This window comes from Bos javanicus, chromosome 1 (genome assembly GCF_032452875.1).
Source record: "Bos javanicus breed banteng chromosome 1, ARS-OSU_banteng_1.0, whole genome shotgun sequence".
Lineage (NCBI taxonomy): Eukaryota > Metazoa > Chordata > Mammalia > Artiodactyla > Bovidae > Bos > Bos javanicus.
In genome coordinates this window covers 129,712,836-129,732,268 of record NC_083868.1, presented here as the reverse complement: position 1 = coordinate 129,732,268, position 19,433 = coordinate 129,712,836, and the positions used below count along the sequence as shown (strand labels likewise).

The following is a 19,433-nucleotide window of genomic DNA, read 5'->3' as shown; positions in this document are numbered from 1 at the left end:
CTCGTGATTTGATTTGTACAGAAGAAACGCGTCTAATGGGTAAATTAGATTTTGATCTCGCTGGCCCAGGTCCTGTGGGTGGAGCCAAGCCCATTGGAGGGGCCGAGGCTCTCCAGCCCTCTACATCCCTTCTAACCCTTCACCCACCCACCTTCCCTCCCCCGCCCCAGCACAGTCCTGCGACAGCTCAGTGTCCTCCTAGGACATGGAAGGCCAGCAGCATCCCCTGTTTATCTTGGGCCTGCCAGTCCTTTAAGCCCCACCTCTTCTTCCAGGAAGCCTTCCCGACTGCTCCAGCCTGCTTTCACTTCAGTTCCAACGATTCTGAAGGTCTGTGACACACGGTCAGGCTTCCATTAGGTAGAGCTGGCTCTTATTTAGACTTTCATTAGCTTGGCTTTTTATTTATTTATTTATTTTTGCCTCGTGTGCTCTTTCCTAAAGTTTTTTGGATGTTAATTTGTAATCTAGACTTGTTACTTTACTTGCCTTATTTAATGTAGGCACTCTGGTGAGTAATAATTGCTTTTGCCTGACAATGGTCCATTCTCCTTATGGAAAGAGTAACCTGATTTCCCCTGGGGAAACTGCCCATCCGAGTTTCAGTCCACGTGGGCAGGGCAGACCAGGGTCCTCCCAGCAGCGGGTGGGCACGTGATGCAGATGTGGCCAATCAAGAGAACCACTCCCAACAGCCACAGTGATTTGTTCAGGGGCGGGTCCATGCTGGGCCAATGAGAGGCCTCCTTGGATGGCAGCTACTCTTAGCTATTACGAGAGTTTTAAGTTATCTGGAATTGCTAAAGTGGTAGAATCAAAAGCTGAAGCTCTTGGTGGCCATCTGGTCATTCCGTGGAATAAGCTCCCCTGAAAGTGAAGCCAATACCATAGGAAATGGAGAGAGGAACGTAGAAGATCCGCAGTCAAGCACCCGAATCCAACGGTGGGTGACTCACACACACTTTAGTCCGGAACCTACCTCCTTTCATTTGTTTTGCCAGTTTGAGTCTCAGTCTTTTACAGAAACCTATCATTCTAACTTGCACAGTAGGCACAGGACTGATGTCTAGGCACTTCTAGACGATTAAGCACTTTTGGAACTGAATGAAATTTGTAGACTATCAAAGCCAAAACCAAAAGAATATTTCTGGACATAGTTCTGTGACTGAAGCCAGTTTTTCTGGCTTTTCCCCAACGGCCTGCTCTGTGTTGGTTCTTCTAGGTGGTGGGGACACACAGAAGAATCGGAGCAGACCCAGCCCTGGGGGGCTCACAATCTTGGAGGGAAGGTAAGAGAAGCTGTGCCAAACTGCCCTCTGGGGCTGAGAGGAAGAAATACCATGTGCCGTGGAGAATCACTACAACCACAGGGCTCCAGAAGCCTCTGGTGCGGGAGCAGGTGGGAGATAAAAGACTGGGCAGGACTTTGTGGAGGCAGTGAGAAGGGCCACTAGGGGAGGGTGACGGGATGAATGGTGAACTTGGTGGCAGTGCCAGGACTGTCGGAGTGAGGAGCATTGAGACCCTTTGCCCCAGACCTCTGGGAAAGAGGGTCCAGAGCTGCTCTTCAGCACCTGACAGAGGTCTGGCTCTTTCTCGTCCTGTCCACTCTGTAGCAGGTCTCTCAGCTGGGAGATCAGGTGGACTCAGGCAGTGGTTGTCTGGGGACACCTGTGGGCGTTTGGGAGCCAGCTGAGGGTGATGGAGCTTTCCCACCACACAGTGAGGGAGGCCACACAGGTGCCAATGCTTGTTTTCATGAGACAGTCGTGTTCACCGTGGCATTTATTATCTGAGTCCTTTGTGGCATCAAGACCAATTTTGAGACATTTCTTTGGTATTTCTATGCTGGGGGCTTTACACTCAACCTCTGTGTCTTCACTTAACAGTGAATCACCCACCTTGGCTCTCATTTTTCTAATGGTGCTTAGAAAGGCTTGAAGCCCTACAACAAGTGCAGGTCTGTCTCACCTAGGTGAGAGAGTCTGCTTGGCACCTGTGGTGATGGCTTACTGGACAATGAATAGGGCTCAACTCACCTGGTTCAGTCTTCCAGTGCCTACTGTTTACAGAGCCTGCCTCCCTCTTCACTCAGCTGCCAGAGATGGTAAAGAAGCAGGTTGTGGCTGGAAAAACAGACACGTCTGCCATCATTTGATAGAGTGTGGGATGCATGTGATGATATGTGCATGCATCCATCCGCGAAAGGCACAGAGACATGTGCAAAGAACAGTAGGATTAATTCTGTCTTGGTGATCAGGAGAAGCAGAGGTGCTGGCAGCCCTGCAGGACACGGGAGACTGGAAATAACGGTGTCCTTCAAACAGGAAACTTGTTGCACAGCAGAGGTCGCATTAAGGTGGCTCCTGAATGCTGTCTGTATGAGGTAGATTCCATCACCCCATTATACAGAGAAGGCAGTTGAGGCTCAGTATGCCTGAGCAACTTGTCAAGGCACAGCAGGGCTAGGATTCAACCCCAGGCTGGGTAATGCAATGTTTGAGCTGCTTTCGTTAAGCCTCACTTCCGTTCGGATATCTTTGGCTATTGAAACTCCTGTTTTCTTGTCATCTTCTAATCCTCAGTAGATGCCAAGTGTCATGGTGCTGGGAGCAGAAGCAGAGACACTCTCCTGCACCCCACCCCCACTTCACAGATCTAAGGAGGCAGACTGGGGAGAGAGCCGGGCTCCTGCCTCTTGGGTCTGGCTCTCCACACTGTCCCACTCCTCTGATTGTGGGGATGGATGTCAGACTTCAAAGGCTGCAGCGCACTGTCTCTCCAATCTCCAGCCCATGAGAAAGCGCCTAAGCCCAGAACAAAGGCCTTTCCAGACCCACGTCACCTGCTCAGCACTTAGCACGGGGCTTAATTAAAGGAAACAGAGCTTCTTAGAGTGAGAGCGAGGAGTGAAGGAGAAAGTCGATCACACTAAAGACACCGCCATTAATAAAGCCAGACTCACCACTAATATCCCACTTGAATTCAAAACAGGACAAATAATTGGAAATCTGAGCAGGGTGAGTGGTAGGGCCAGTGGTATGGATGACAGAGGTCTGGCAGCTGTGGGAGACCTGTATGGGGACAAAGTTTCTGGAGGGAGTAATTCTGTCTCGAGGCCCAGTGTCCTCTTGGCCGATAGCCATAGGCTGACACCTGGGTCACAGCAGTATCTCACACTGAATAGCACTTGAAATGTGCCAAGCACTGTTCTCAGTTCTTTACAAATGTTAATTAATTTAATCCTTAAAAATATTCCATCTGTACGTGTTTATATCTATCTGCCTTCCTATCTATCTTTCTATCTTGTTAGTTGATGTGCTTAGTTGCTCATGTCTGACTCTTTGCAACCCCATGGACTATAGCCCACCAGGCTCCTCTGTCCATTGGGATTCTCCAGGCAAGAATACTGGAGTGGGTTACCATGCCCTTCTCCAGGGGATCTTCCCAACCCAGGGTTCGAGCCCAGGTCTCACACATGGCAGGTGGATTCTATCTTAGATATTGTTATTGACTATTTTACAGATGAGGAGACTGAAGCACAGGGGTTAAGTAAGTTGACCAGGCTGAGCTGGGAGTTTGGACTTGTGTGCCATGACCTCACCTGGAAGTCATAGCCATGTGAGCTGGCCTCTCCTTCCTGGCTTGCTGGATAACTGCTGTTCATTCAGCCAGCAAACATTTGTCAGGTATACTCCTTGCTTAGTGATAATAGTAATAACCATTGTGTATGGCTTCTTTTGGAGAAGGCAATGACACCCCACTCTAGTACTCTTGCCTGGAAAATCCTGTGGGTGGAGGAGCCTGGTAGGCTGCAGTCCATGGGGTCGCGAAGAGTCGAACACGACTGAGCAACTGCACTTTCACTTTTCACTTTCATGCATTGGAGAAGGAAATGGCAACCCACTCCAGTGTTCTTGCCTGGAGAATCCCAGGGACGGAGGAGCCTGGTTGGCTGCCGTCTATGGGCTCGCACAGAGTTGGACACGACTGAAGAGACTTAGCAGCAGCAGCATGGGTCCTTTATGCCAGCTATTAAGCACTTTATGTGCATTATCTCCCTTCACCCCCCTGATAACCCATGAGGTGTGTGCTTCTATTGTCTCCATGTTACAGGGAGGGACACTGAACCTCAGAGAGGCTAGGTGACTTCCCCTTGGTCCCATGGCTAGTTAGTAGTGGAGACAGGATTCAAACCTACATCTTTTGGCTCAAAACACAGTCCCTTAACCATTGATATTTTTTAAAAATGTTTTTAATTTTAATTTTGGCTATGTCAGGTCTTAGTTGTGGCACACGGGATCTTTGTTGCAGCATGTGAGATCTTTTCGTTGCAGTCTGTGGGCTTAGTTACCCCACGGCATGTGGGAGCTTAGTTCTCTGACCAGGAATGGAACCCATGTCCCCTGCATTGGAAGATTGATTCTTAACCACTGAACCACCAGAGAAGCCCCTCTGCTGCTAGTATTGAGTGCTTATTCTCAAAGGGTCCTCGGAAGATGTACTCACAGGTAGTCATAGCTCAGGCTGATAGATGCTGCACACACCTAGATGTGAGCATCCCTAGAAATGGGCAGGAACCAGATATGGCCCACTGAGTACCATTCATTTATGTCTTCAGGCTACAAACCCAGGACACTTCCCTATTCCCACCTAACCCCTTTTCTTCCTTGTCTTTATCCTGTGTGCTCTCCTGCTTATTCATGTGTGTGGTTGTGTGTATGTGTGTGTGTGTGTGCGTGCGTGCATGCGCTCAGCCACGTCTGACTCTTTGTGACCCCATGGCCTGTAGCCCTCCAGGCTCCTCTCTCCATGGAGTTTTCCAGGCAAGAATACTGGAGTGGGTTTCCTTGCCCTCCTCCAGGGGAACTTCCTGACCCAGGGTTTGAACCCATGTCTCTTGCATCTGTTGCATTATCAGGCAGATTTTTTACCACTGTACCACTTAGGAAGCCCGTCTCCTTCCCACCTATTCATCCCACAGCCCTAAAGCTGTGGGTGACCACCCTGGGAATTGTGGGCATTCTGGACCCTGTGGTGAGGTTGGGAATGCTTTCTACATAGAGATCTGGCTCCATGCTGGCAGGAAACAGAATTCACATCTGTTTAAGAGGCAACTTAGTAAAATGGAAAGGGCATGGACATTGGAGTCAGACAGGCCTCAGTGTGACTTCTGACTTCTGAGCCTCAGTTTCCCTAACTGTGAAATGGGCCTGCAGGTCCAGAGGAAGGATGGAAAAGACTGGCTGTATGGAGGCCCGGTAAAACCTGAGGCCTCTCTCTGTGGAGAGGGATGGAGAGTAGGGAGAGGGTCAAAGCCTGTGAACTGTGGAGACCACAGGGAGGGGAGCACGGCCTCCTTTCCTTAGCCCATCATATTGGAATGAGGGGCTCCTTAGAACTGGAGGTGAGCATATTTAGGGAAAATGAGAGGAGATATGGGCACAGAGGTGGAAACTTAGGGCCTCACTGCTCTGACAGTGCTGAAGGCCGGAAATGGCACCTAATCCAGGAGACACAGGTCACCTCACGCATAGGGCCATGGCATTGTTATGATGGGTCAGGGCATGGTTCAATTTTAGATCATTGTCATGCAGGAATCCAAGGCCAGAAGCTTAAAGAGTCTCCTTCCCCTGTGATCCTGTCTCCTTGCTCTTATTGGCCCTAGAGAAAAAGCTCACACTTCTGATCTGAAGTGTTCTCATTTCACCCACATGGTAATGCTGATGGGGCTGCCTTGGGGTGTTCTGTGGGTGAGGGACAGAGAAGATGAGAGAGTGAAGGGGCTACAGTGGGGTGAGTAGTCTGCACAAACAGAAGGCTCTGAGATCTCTCCTGATACTAAATCTAATGACTCTGACCTCTGAATAGTCCAGCTATGATGGCCAGTGACAGAGAGTTTGTGCCAAGGACCAGAACTGGATATATACTTTACCTATAAATAGAAGTAGATTCAGTGGAGTGCTGGGAAATGTTTAACAGCAACTTTCTGGGGATGGGGAGATGCTCTAATTTGTAGCATTTGGCCATTTCTCTGGTGTAAATGAGCTTCCCTGGTAGTTCAGCTGGTAAAGAATCTGCCTGCAATGCGGGAGACCCCAACTCTATTCCTGGGTCGGGAAGATCCCCTGGAGAAGGAATAGGCTAACCACTCTAGTATTCTTGGGCTTCTCTGGTGGCTCAGCTGGTAAAGAATCCACCAGCAATGCAGGAGACCTGGATTCGATCCCTGGGTTGGGAAGATCCCCTGGAGAAGGGAATGGTACCCACTCCAGTATTCTGGCCTGGAGAATTCCATGGACTGTATAGTCAATGGGGTTGCAAAGAGTCAGACAGGACTGAGTGACTTTCTCTTTCACGGATATAAATACTCCCACCAAGGCTGATCACAAACTACCACCCCGACATCACTCAATGTTAAGCTAGGTGCTAGTAGCTGCTTCTCAGGAGCCCATACACACTGGCTGCAGCACACTTGTGGGCAGATTCACCAGAAGGCAGAGGAGGTTCAAGCTCCAGGTTGTCTCACTTGTGGGGATCCCATACAGTGTGTTTTCATTTTGATATGTGTTTGTACAGTTTCCAGAAGTTAGATATAATAACGGCCTTGGTTAAGATTCCTCCCTCATCACTCTGGCTTGTATCGGATGGCTTGGAGTAGCCCATGAACATATTGTAATTACTTTGTTCATTTTAAATATAAATTCATTTTTGTACCTAATTTTGATTTGTAATTTTATTTCCCTTTTCTAAAGAGGGCCTTGAAACTTATATATCCTTCCAGCCTCAAAGCATGGATCCTCTCTGGGACTTAATTAGATTGCAACTCATCCTTCAGAAAATGTTTGTGATTATTGTTCTGTACCTTAGAGTCACACTGGTGTATGCAAATTTATCATTGATTAATTTGGTCTAGATTAGCTTACTAGAATGCCACTTGCATTATGTCAGAGTTCTACTCGAAACCCTCATGGGTCCCCGCTTGATCCTTTAAACTGGATTTTAAGATTCTCTATAGATTGGCCCTCTCATCTCCTTTCTGAAAATATCTCCTTTACTTCTAGTGTATCTCCTCAATAAAACTTTTTCCCTTGTGACTTTTTAGATTATTTTCTCTGCCTAGATCACCTTTTTTGTCCCCTCACTTTTGGATTTTACCAAATCCTTTTTCTGTGTCTGTTGAATAGTCGTGTGTGTGTGTGTGTGTGTGTGTTTTAAATTTGGTCCTCTCTCCAAGCCAGGCTTCAGCAATATGTGAGCCATGAACTTCCAGATGTTCAAGCTGGTTTTAGAATAGGCAGAGGAACCACAGATCAAATTGCCAACATCCGCTGGATCATGGAAAAGCAAGAGAGTTCCAAAAAAACATCTATTTCTGCTTTATTGACTATGCCAAAGCCTTTGACTGTGTGGATCACAATAAAATGTGAAAATTCTGAAAGAGAAGGGAATACCAGAACACTTGACCTGCCTCTTGAGAAACCTATATGCAGGTCAGGAAACAACAGTTAGAACTGCATATGGAACTTATTTATTTGGAACAGACTGGTTCCAAATAGGAAAAGGAGTCCATCAAGGCTGTATATTGTCACCCTGCTTATTTAACTTATATGCAGAGTACATCATGAGAAACGCTGGGCTGGAAGAAGCACAAGCTGGAATCAAGATTGCCAGGGGAAATATCAATAACCTCAGATATGCAGATGACACCACCTTTATGGCAGAAAGTGAAGAGGAACTAAAAAACCTCTTGATGAAAGTGAAAGAAGAGAGTGAAAAAGTTGGCTTAAAGCTCAACATTCAGAAAACTGAGATCATGGCATCTGGTCCCATTACTTCATGGCAAATAGATGGGGAAACAGTGGAAGCAGTGGCTGACTTTATTTTTCTGGGCTCCAAAATCACTGCAGATGGTGATTGCAGCCATGAAATTAAAAGATGCTTGCTCCTTGGAAGGAAAGTTATGACCCACCTAGACAGCATATTAAAACGCAGAGATATTACTTTGCCAACAAAGGTCCGTCTAGTCAAGGCTATGGTTTTTCCATTAGTCATGTATAGATGTGAGTGTTGGACTGTGAAGAAGGCTGAGTGCTGAAGAATTGATGCTTTTGGACTATGGTGTTGGAGAAGACTCTTGAGAGTCCTTTGGACTGCAAGGAGATCCAACCAGTCCATCCTAAAGGAGATCAGTCTTGAGTGTTCATTGGTAGGACTAATGTTGAAGCTGAAACTCCAATACTTTGGCCATCTGATGCAAAGAGCTGACTCATTAGCAAAGACCCTGATGCTGGGAAAGATTGAGGGCAGGAGGAGAAGGGGACGACAGAGGATGAGATGGTTGGATGGCATCACCAACTCAATGGACATGGGTTTGGATGGACTCCAGGAGTTGGTGATGGACAGGGAGGCCTGGAGTTCTGTGGTTCATGGGGTCGCAGAGAGTGGGACACGACTGAGCAACTGAACTGAACCATATTAATATGGTGTGTTACATTCATTGATTTTGACATATTTAACTTCGCTTTCCTGGAATAAATTCTGCTTGATTGTCATGTATAATCCTTTTTATTTGTTGCTAGATTCAGTTTGCTAGTGTTCTGTTGAGAGATTTTGGATCTGTATTCATAAGAGATAGTGATTTATAGTTTTCTTGTGAAAACTTGGTTTTGGTATTGAGGAAATTCTGCTGCTGCTGCTGCTAAGTTGCTTCAGTCATGTCCAACTCTGTGCGACCCCATAGACTGCAGCCCACCAGGCTCCCCTGTCCCTGGGATTCTCCAGGCAAGAACACTGGAGTGGGAATGCATTTCATGCATTTCCAAGGCATGAAAGTGAAAAGTGAAAGTGAAGTTGCTCAGTTGTGTTTGACTCTTAGTGACCGCGTGGACTGCAGCCTACCAGGCTCCTCTGCCCATGGGATTTTCCAGGCAAGAGTACTGGAGTGGGGTGCCACTGCCTTCTCCGGAGGAAATTCTAGTCTCACATAATTGGAAAGTGTTCCTGCCTCTTCTATTTTTGGGAAGATTTTGTGAAGGATTGATATTAATTATTCTTTCAGTAATTGGTAGAATGCACCAGCGAAGCCATCTGCAGCTGGATGTTTCTTTGTGAGAAGTTTTAAAATGATTAACTCTCTTTTTTTGTTATAGTCTATTCAGAAGGCAGTGGCACCCCACTCCAGTACTCTTGCCTGGAAAATCCCATGGGCGGAGGAGCCTGGTAGGCTGCAGTCCATGGGGTCGCTAAGAGTCGGACATGACTGAGAGACTTCACTTTCACTTTTCACTTTCATGCATTGGAGAAGGAAATGGCAACCCACTCCAGTGTTCTTGCCTTGAGAATCCCAGGGATGGGGGAGCCTGGTTGGCTGCCATCTATGGGGTCGCACAGAGTCAGACAAGACTGAAGTGACTTAGCAGCATTCAGATTTCTATTTCTTCTTGGGTCAGTTTGGATAGTTGTCTTTCTAGGAATTTGTTTCAATAAAATTATCTAATTTGTTGGCATATGGTCATTTGTAGTATTTACTTAGAGTCCTTTTTATTTCTGTAAGGTAACCTGTTAGTGATGTCTCCTCTTTCATTTCTGATTTTAGTTATTTGAGCTTTCTCCCTTTTTTTCTTGGCCTGGCTAGCTAAAAGTTTGCCAATTTTGTTGATCTTTTCAAAGAATAACTTTTGGATTGTTGATTTTTTTCTATTGTTTTTCTAATCTCTATCTTCACTGTCTTTAGTTCTGTCTGCTTGCTTTGGGTTTAGTTTGCTTTTCTTTTTCCAGGAAAAAGTACTGGAAAATACCCTCAAAACTATGTAATATAATATGTTTTAGAAGATTGATTTAAGTCCCAAAGTTGAAAAAAATACATTACAAGGTAAGATGGGAGTCACACCTGTGCAGATTACTGAAAGGTAGCAGAAATGGTCCCGTGAACACTCACCTTCATTATCTGCCTCCAGCCTATGTAAAAGAGCATCTAGATCTGAAAGGAACTCAGGAGTTTTTGTGTCCTCTCTGTCTACTACTCCATGGGGGCAGTGGGAATGCCCTCCCCAAACAGGTTAATAGGGCTTCAGAAGTACTTACAGCAGTTAGGAATGAGCTGTCGGAGGGCAAGTCCAACACCAGGCCCTGGCGAAATATTTGCCAAGCTTCAGAAACCCATAGGCTATTTTGCTTCATGAAGCAAAGGGAAGGCAGCGAGATTGATTATGGCATACATCCCCTGGAGTTGGGGGATGATTTTGAACATGGAGACTGCCGCCTTTTTCCCGCCTTTTTCCCAAGGACTTGAAGGTTAGCTGGAGGGGCCCATGGAGGTGGGGGGAGGGGCAGTGGCAGTATAGCAGCCTCACATGAGAGTTTCCTGTGGGCCATGTGAATGCAGAGGGAGGTACCAGGACTCAAACTTTCTTGACAGGACCTGCCTTCTGGGACAAGGGAAGCTGAGCAGTATGTGACTCTGAGGAGAACAGCTTAGGGGGCACTGAGAAAGGGGTTGAAGAGGTCAGGGGGTGCACAGCCATCCTTAGGAAGCTATACTGTGCTGAGAGTGGGTGTCTGTAAGCACCTACAGAAGCATTCCCAGTGGATAGATGGGGTGGTTAATGTTTTGATGTCTGACGTTATAGAAGGTGAAACGTTCAGCCAGTAATGTCTTAGAACCACAATCAGAGGCTCCTTGTCTCTGCGTCACCCATGTGGACCCTGTGGCCCATTCAGCCCCTTCAGTATCCAGGTAGGTTATGACATAATTAGTAAGCCCTCTTAAGAGCTTTGCGTGACAAAGAACATCATACAGAAGGGGGTTGATTTTGCTGGTTGCTGTGCCCCTCCTCCACTGCTTGGGCATCATAAACAGGAGATCCTGAGGGCTAGCCTCCCCATTGTATAGACAGGGTGGCCAGGGCCCAGAGAGGGGAAAGGCTTTGCCAAAGACGATATGGGCAGGCTGTGTGGGAGGCTGCCTACCCTTCCAGCTCCTGGAAATGAGGAAGCTATGGCCCTTCCCTGGTCCTTCAACACAGACAGCTCTAATTATAAAAGGATTCAACTTGAGGGGGAAAACAGGGAGAGGATGAAATGTAGACTCTGAATTTCATTTTCATCATCAGACATTTCTCAGGGAAAATGATATTTCCAGCCTAGACAGGGAAGTGGAAGTGGGCTGTACTCATGTCTGGAAGTTGTGGAAAATGCTTTATTTTAACTCAGTTCCCCCAGCAGTCATTCTCATCTATTCTAAACTGCCAATCAACCTTCCAGCAAAGGAAAACACACACACACCTCTGCACAAATGGCTTTGATTAGGCTTAGCTGTAGGTTTAAGAAAATTTAATCATCTTAACCTGTTTAGTCTTTTTCCCTGATGAAAATCATCAGTCAGATTCCAGCATGAGCCAGTTAGAACTGAGCTGCTGTCAGCACCGTTGTTTATGTTAATACGTTATAGGCATGAAATGGAGGAAAGCAGAGTTATGAGAAAAGGTCCTGAGTGAATTAGGAGCGTAGGAGTCTGTGGCAGGCCCCTGAGGCCCATAGGCAGGCCTCTGGACGTGCTGTTTGTTTACAGGTCTAAGATAGAACTCCTGTACCTCTTGGAAAGGATATTTCTCTCGGTGGTTGGATCCCGCCTTTGACAGAACTGAAGGTCTAGAACCTATCAATGCCATTTGCTAGCTGTGTGACCCCAGACAAGTTGCTTAACCTCTCTAAATGTGGTTTACTCATCTGAGAAATGGGGCTAACAGGAGTGACTAGCCTACTGGATGGCTTTACCGTTATGTGGGCCTGGTGGTTAGTGAATGCCCAGTTAAATGCTCCCTGACATCAGTGTTAATCCCTTTTCCCTGACACCAGCCAGCTCCTTCATGGTGCTCTCACCCCATGCCCCAGACTCTGTAGGCATTGGCCAATGGGGAATACCTGCTAGATGTGAAGTGGTCTTCTTGGGACAGATTGAAAAGGCCCTAAATCTGGAGCTTTGACCCACCTGTGTCATGAGGACCTAAGTGACCTTAGGGGAATCACTGCTTCTTTGGATCTTGGTTTCTCAGTCAGTCAAATGAGCCCACTCCTGTCATCAACATCCACCCCCTCTTCCTCCTAGAAAAAAATCCCACTTCCACCCAACTAAAGAGCTGTACTTCTAGGTGTGGCCATGTGATTATTTTGAAATCCAAAGGAAATGTTACATGGAACTTCTAGAAAGTCTCCTAAAAAGGATGGAGAAGAAAGAAGCAAATGTCTACCAGCATGTGAATAAACAATGGACCATTCATACTGTGGACTATGACTCAGTAATAAAAAGGAACAAACCACTGATATAAACAACAACATGGATAAACCGCAAAAGCACTATGCTGAGTGAAAGAATTCAGACACAGAAGAGTAAATAGTAAATTACTGCATTTGTATAAAGTTCTAAAACAGGAAATGTCAAAGGGGACACTGACTACAGGAACATGAGAGAACTTTCTAGGGAGGTGAAAGTGAAAGTGTTCATTGCTCAGTTGTGTTTGGCCCCATGGACTGTAACCCACCAAGCTCCTTTGTCTGAGGGAGTTCTCCAGGGAAGAATACTGGAGTGGGTTGCTATTTCCTTCTCCAGGGGATCTTCCTAACCTAGGGATTGAACCCAGATCCCCTATATTGCAGGCGTATTCTTTACCATCTGAGCCACCCAGGGAAGCCCTCTAGGGAGATGGGAATGTTGTATGTCTTAATTGCAGTGGTGATTACATGGGTATTTAAATTTGTCAGAATTTACAAAACTATTTAACATATATGCATTTTATTTCAGATAAATTATACCTCAGTAAATTCTTTTTTTTTTTTTTTTAACAACAACAACTTAAAGAGCTGCCTTGTTTACAGATGTGATGGCTGGAGCTCTAGCAGCCATCTTTGGACATGAAGATGATTGCAGAGCAGTGAACTGGAGGGAGCCTGGGTCCCTGCCAACTTTATGAAGTCATTTTAATCAGACCTAGGCTGCCTGATGCTGAGTTTCTTTTGTGTGAGAGAGAAACTTTTATTTAGTGAAAGTCATGTTAACTTTTGCTATTGATCATGTGATCAACATGCAGTTGAACCAAGTCCAGACAGAAAGACAATGCCTGTAGGGTAATAGAAGGGCAAAAAAAGAAAAATGATTAGAACAGTTTTGAGACTGTTATTACTACTCTGATTATTATCTATCCCCTCTTCTTTCTCACCCTGATGTGCTGCTGAGGAGTAAGCTAAGTGGAAACGTGGGACTGGGACAGCTTTCTCTTGGGGCCATCTACCAGACTGAACCCAGGAAGACCCAGCCTCGTGCCTCACCTTCCCACCTCCTCTGCCTACCCCTTTCTAGCTCCTCACCCCACTCACAAGGGGGATATAGACCTGAAACTAGAGAATGGGTCTTGAAGAGCTTTTATATACATGACTTTGGGGTAGAGTTGCCTGACTCACATGGGAATGAGCCTCTTCTTCACAGGGTGGGTTCTCCTCTCTCAAAATGGAGAATTCTGTAGCCCAGAGATGCACAAGGTCTGGTCCAGGCTGCCACTGGCAGGCCAGTCTGATCAGAGGCATGGTCACTTCCATGAGTTGGGGTCAGATTCAGCTCCAGGAGGTGGTGAGAGGTGGAGGAGGTGGGAGGTCCCAAGGTCCTCCAGCAGGCTGGAGGAGAAGGTGGACTGGTCACCTTGAGGCTGGGCCCAGAGCTTGCCTCTCCTTTTCCATGCTACATGCCAATCATGGCATGTCAACAGGTGCCTGAGAGGGGAGCTAGTGGCATCTGTCCACTACAGGCCAGAGTGTAAAAAGAGATGGGCCATGGGTGCCCTGAGATGTATGGCAGCAGAGTGGGAGTGCTGTTCCCTAGACCTCAGCAGAGCGGGCACACTTCTCATCTTAGGCCAGGTGCAGGGGAGGAGGTCCTGGTGTTCCTCCAAACCCACACATGCATGCACTTACATGCACACTTACACACACAGACTCTCACATACTTCCCTTGTGCACACACATGGATATATACACCCAGGCATATACAGTCTATACACATGCAAGCACACACCACACTGAACATCTCTGAAGCCCTGAAGAGCTTCTCACCCCTTCTTGCACATGAGCCTTCATGTGGATGGTCCCCCCTACCAGCAACCCACTTGCTTCCCCCACTTCATCTGCATAGACGCCTACTGAAGGATTCTGCTGAACGCCACTTTCCCAGCGAGACAGCAGCACACCTGCCTGCCAGAGACCATCCCTGCTCCGTGCAGCTCTGCTCCAAGCCCTCACAATACTCACTGAAATAACAGCTTTTAAGTCTATCTGCTCTGACAAACTGTGACCTTTGTAAGGACAGGGCCTGCCCAACTTGGTCACCCTGTACCCCAGCACCAGGCCTAGTGCTTAATAGGTGCTCAAACAATGTAGATTGAATGGATAAATATCCACGTTCATCCATCTGTATCTGCTTCTCCCACATGACTGGGAGCTCCTGGAGAGTGTGGACATGTCTTGAATGACCCTGTGGAGATGCTCAAAAGTGCTTGTTGAAGAAATGAATAAATGATTGCCTATTCCCAATTCTGTCTCTCTCTCTCTCTGTCACACACACACTCACACTGAAATTCTGAAACAGTCCTCATCACCCAGACTCGTGTAGTAAATTAAAGATGGCTACATCTTCTTTCTTACTGTTCTTTTTTTTATTTAAAAAAAAAATTTAGTTATTTTAGTTATTTTACTTTACAATATTGTATTGGTTTTGCCATACATTGACTTGAATCCACCATGGGTGTACATGTGTTCCCCATCCTGAACCCCCCTCCCACCTCCCACCCCTCTGGGTCATCCCAGTGCCCCAGCCCCGAGCACCCTGTCTCATGCATCCAACCTGGACTGGCGATTGGTTTCACATATGATAATTTACATGTTTCAATGCCATTCTCCCATATCATCCTGCCCTCGCCCTCTCCCACAGAGTCCAAAAGACTGTTCAATACATCTGTGTCTCTTTTGCTGTCTCGCGTACAGGGTTATCATTTCTTACTGTTCTAATTGAGAGTGGTGTCTAACTGCCTTTCCCTTGAGTCTGGGTTGGCCATTAGTGACTGAGGATTCAGCAGAGATGATGTCCTGGACTTCTGAGGCTAGATCATAGGAAGTCTTGTGGTCTCTGCCTGGACATTTGGGAACATTTATTCTTTGAACCCAGCCACCATGCCATGAGGAAGCCCCAGCCAGTAGGTGGCAGTGACTTTCCAGCCTTGAAGGTTATCTTGGACGTGGATCCTCCAGCCCTTGTTGAGTTGCCCCAGCTGGTGAGGAAATATGAACTTTCCCCACCAAGCTCTACCTATATTGCATATTCATAAGCAAAATTAATGATAATTGCTGTTATAAGCCACTAAGTTTGGGGGTGGTTCATTATGCAGCAATATATAAATAGAGCAGCTTCAGTGCATGTGAGAGGAAGTGCTAAAGTCTCTTAAGGGAATGCTGGAAGTCTGCCAAGATTACATCCCTGGATCCCTCCTACTGGGGAAGGAGCAGATTGTCTGGGACCCACAAATTTGCCTCGTATAGGAAGCCAGGGTGGATGAGAGGGCAGGTCCCCGCAGGGATGGGCAGAGAATACTGGGGGCTCTCATCACTGTGTGGATCAGAGGCCATGTGAGGGCCTCGTACATTCTCCCTGGCTCTCACATTGACACATGTACTTTAAGCAGGACTCAGAAGCTACAGTTAAAAGCTCTCCATGCTGAGAACACTAGAATCCATTTTTCTTCCTGCATCCATCAGTCACTCTACCTCTCTGATGCCCCCCGGCCCTGCCAGGAGCAAGAGGATGGGAAGCGCTGGTCAGAGCTGGGGGAGGAGAGCAGGCTGTGTACACGGGTTTGTGAAAAGCCACCTGCTGTGAGCTCAGCATTCACTGTGCTGGCAGCTTTGGCAAGATCTGCTGTGCTAATGTGCATCCTTCCATGGCCATGGTGGGTCTGCTGGGTGAGGGGTCTGCATGCCCCTAGGAACCTGTGAGTGTGGCTGCCCATCTCACAGCTGAACATATGCATCCTTGACCTGCCTTGTACAGCCTGGTCTCTAGAGTACAGAGGGGGCTCTCTCAAGGGAGTGGTCTTTATGCCTATGGGCAGGGGGAGGGGAGTGTGTGTGTGGGGAGTCCCTGACTGACAGTATTCTGGAATGGAAATCAGAGTCACTCCTTCACTCAAACTGTGTCCTCTCCAGGTGGGACAAATGGAGAGAGGAACATGGAAGCATATACACTGCTGCTGCTGCTGCTGCTAAGTCGCCTCAGTCGTGTCCAACTCTGTGCGACCCCATAGACGGCAGCCCACCAGGCTCCCCTGTCCCTGGGATTCTCCAGGCAAGAACACTGGAGTGGGTTGCCATTTCCTTCTCCAATGCATGAAAGTGAAAAGTGAAAGTGAAGTCACTCAGTCATGTCTGACTCTTAGTGACCCCATGGACTGCAGCCTACCAGGGGGATTTTCCAGGCAAGAGTACTGGAGTGGGGTGCCATTGCCATGTGTAAAATAGATAACCAATGGTATTTGCTATATGACTCAGGGAACTCAAACTGGGGCTCTGTGACAGCTTAAAGGGGTGGGAGGGAGGGGACACATGTATATCTATGGCTGACTTATGTTGTTGTATGGCAGAGGCCAACACAATATTGTGAAACAATTTTCTTCAATTAAAAATCATATAGAACAGACTTTTGGACTCTGTGGGAGAAGGTGAGAGTGGGATGATGTGAGAGAATAGCATTGAAACATGTATATTACCATATGTGAAATAGGTCACCAGTTCAAGTTCAGTGCATGAAACAGGGCACTCAAAGCTGATGCACTGGGACAACCCAGAGGGATGGGATGGGGAGGGAGATGGGAGGGGGTTCAAGATGGGGGACACGTGTACACCCATGGCTGATTCGTGTCAATGTATGGCAAAAACCACTACAATATTGTAAAGCAATTAGCCTCCAATTAAAGTAAATTAATTGAAAAAAAGCAGTGAAAATCCCCCTAAATAAATAAACAAATAAATCAGATTGTAAATCTTTAAGGAAGAAAAAATTTAAGATTCTTCCTAATATGTTACATAGTAAGTATGATCTGTGATATTCCAAGGGATGGGGATCAACTGTTTTAAGTCATTAATACATTAGCAGTAGTTTATTCATTCATTTCTATCAAGGGGAGGGAAAGAGCAACAATGAGAATTAAGTATCGGGGAGAGTTACTGAAAAGAAGAAAGAGAAGGGAAAGTGGTATTTTAGAAAAATATTTGCCAGCAGCCCAAATTTGCTTAAATCTATCTTTGAGACAGGGAATGTTTTATATTTTACCCAAAATGTCTGTGGAGGTCTCATTTCTGAAGCAGTGATGCCTTTTTTTTTTTTTTTTGGCTGCTCTGTGGCTTGAGAGATCTTAGTTCCCCACCCAGGAATCAAACTTGTGCCCACTGCAGTGGAAGCATGGAGTCCTAACCACTGGATTGCCCGGGAGTCCCAATGATGCCTTAAATGTCCTGAACAACTTTTCAGATGAAAACAACAATATATCAGATAAAATGTTTTTAAAATTATACTACTGAGCTGGCAAGAAAGTAAGGAATCAGAGATTGAAACTGAATGAAGAGTGTGGACATAGGCATGGGGCACAGTGCTGGCTTTTGTTTCAGGATCTTAAGGCTCCCTGTTGATGCTGAGTGGGGAATGGGAGAATATAGGTAAATCCTAGGGCCTGCCCAAGTGGGCAGTTTAAAGAATCTCCATGTGGAGCGGGGCCCCAAAGGCTACACCATCAGTATAAGAGTAACCAGGAAATGAACTTCACTCCATAGAAGTGAGAGCAAGGACAACCTGGCCCTGTGCAGGTAGGAGAAAATACCCCTTCTGGTAATTAAAAGCTGACTCTCACAACACATTCATGTGTAATCTGAAATCTTGAAGTAGAGAATCTAGTTTAAAATGGTCCTATGTTAATGCTTCCCACAAGTGACCAGCAAAAACAAAGACAGGTTCTCTCTGTAGGAGGCCAAATTCAGCCCAGGTTCAAAAATTTCTTGGTAGATTATAGTTCCAAGGAACATTTCAGTTCAAGTCAAGAAGTCCCAGAATCATACCAGGAAACAGGCACCCTGAATAAGAATCAGCAGATACAGCAGACTGCAAAAGCAGACCTTCAAGGACTAAAGATACTAAAATGAGCAGATGTGAGAAATAACTATGCCTAATGAGTTTTAGGAGTGCAGGAGACACTGGTTCGATCCCTGGGTTGGGAAGATCCTCTAGAGAAGGAAATGGCAACCCACTCCCATACTCTTGCTTGGAGAATCCCATGGAAGGAGGAGCCTGGTGGGCTACAGTCCATGGGGTCGCAAAGAGTCAGACACGACTGAGCGACTTCACTCACTCACTCACTCAGTGTGTTTTAAGCTATAAAAGAAAGGTTTGGAATATTATCACAGCACAGTTTTTTTGTTTGTTTTTGTTTTTTATTTTTCCAATCACACTGTGCAGCACATGGGTCTTAGTCCCCCAACCAGGGATTGAACCCAGGCCCTTGGCAGTGAGAGTACAGAGTCTTAATCCCTGAACCATCAGGGAATTCCAAAGACATTATTTTTAGTGCAGATTTATAAAATATCAGAAAGAATTTCTAGGAAAAAATACGATAATCGAAGTGGAAAATTCAGTGGATGAATTTACAATAGACACAGAAGTAGACACAATAAAATTAGATACAGCTGAAGAGAAAATGAATGCACTGATAAGATAATTCTTAAGAAACAATCTAGTATGCAATCCAGACACAGAAATGGACAAGAGGAAAGCAAAGTTAAGAGACATAAAGAATAGGTGTGAAGAGCTCACATATTTCCATGGAGTTCCAAAAGGAGATAATTGTAGAAATAATAGGGCAATGGCAGTCTTCAAAGAAATAATGGCTGACATGTTCCAAGAATTGCTAAAAGACACCAAAACTCAGATCTAAGAAACACAAGAAATTTCAAACAAGTAATAATTCACAACCACATGTATTTTGGTAAAACTGCAGAACATCAAAGACATTACTTTTAAGTATATATACATTTGTTATTGTTCCTATTGTTATATACTTATGTTAATGCACTCTTTTGTATAGATATTTCACAATAAAGAATTACCAGTGCCTTTGAGCTTCTGAAAACAAGCGATGTGACTAAACTGAGGTGGCTAAAAGATGTCTCTGAATTCAGTTTTGGAGCATCGAGGGCAGTGTAGTGTATGGCTGCTGCCAAGTCACTTCATTCGTGTCCGACTCTTCACGACCCCATAGATGGCAGCCCACCAGGCTCTTCCATCAATGGGATTTTCCAGGCAAGAGTACTGGAGTAGGTTGCCATTGCCTTCTCCAGCATATGACCCT

The 19,433-nt window shown here is 46.1% G+C and overlaps 1 long non-coding RNA gene across 1 annotated transcript; it reads left to right on the top strand.

The window, feature by feature from the left end:
• Nucleotides 1-629: 629 nt before the first annotated feature.
• On the top strand, nt 630-16,615 carry LOC133249665 (uncharacterized). Its single transcript, XR_009737049.1, has 3 exons — nt 630-943; nt 1,223-1,289; nt 16,246-16,615. It is a non-coding gene; the product is annotated as an uncharacterized LOC133249665 (long non-coding RNA).
• Nucleotides 16,616-19,433: the final 2,818 nt, after the last annotated feature.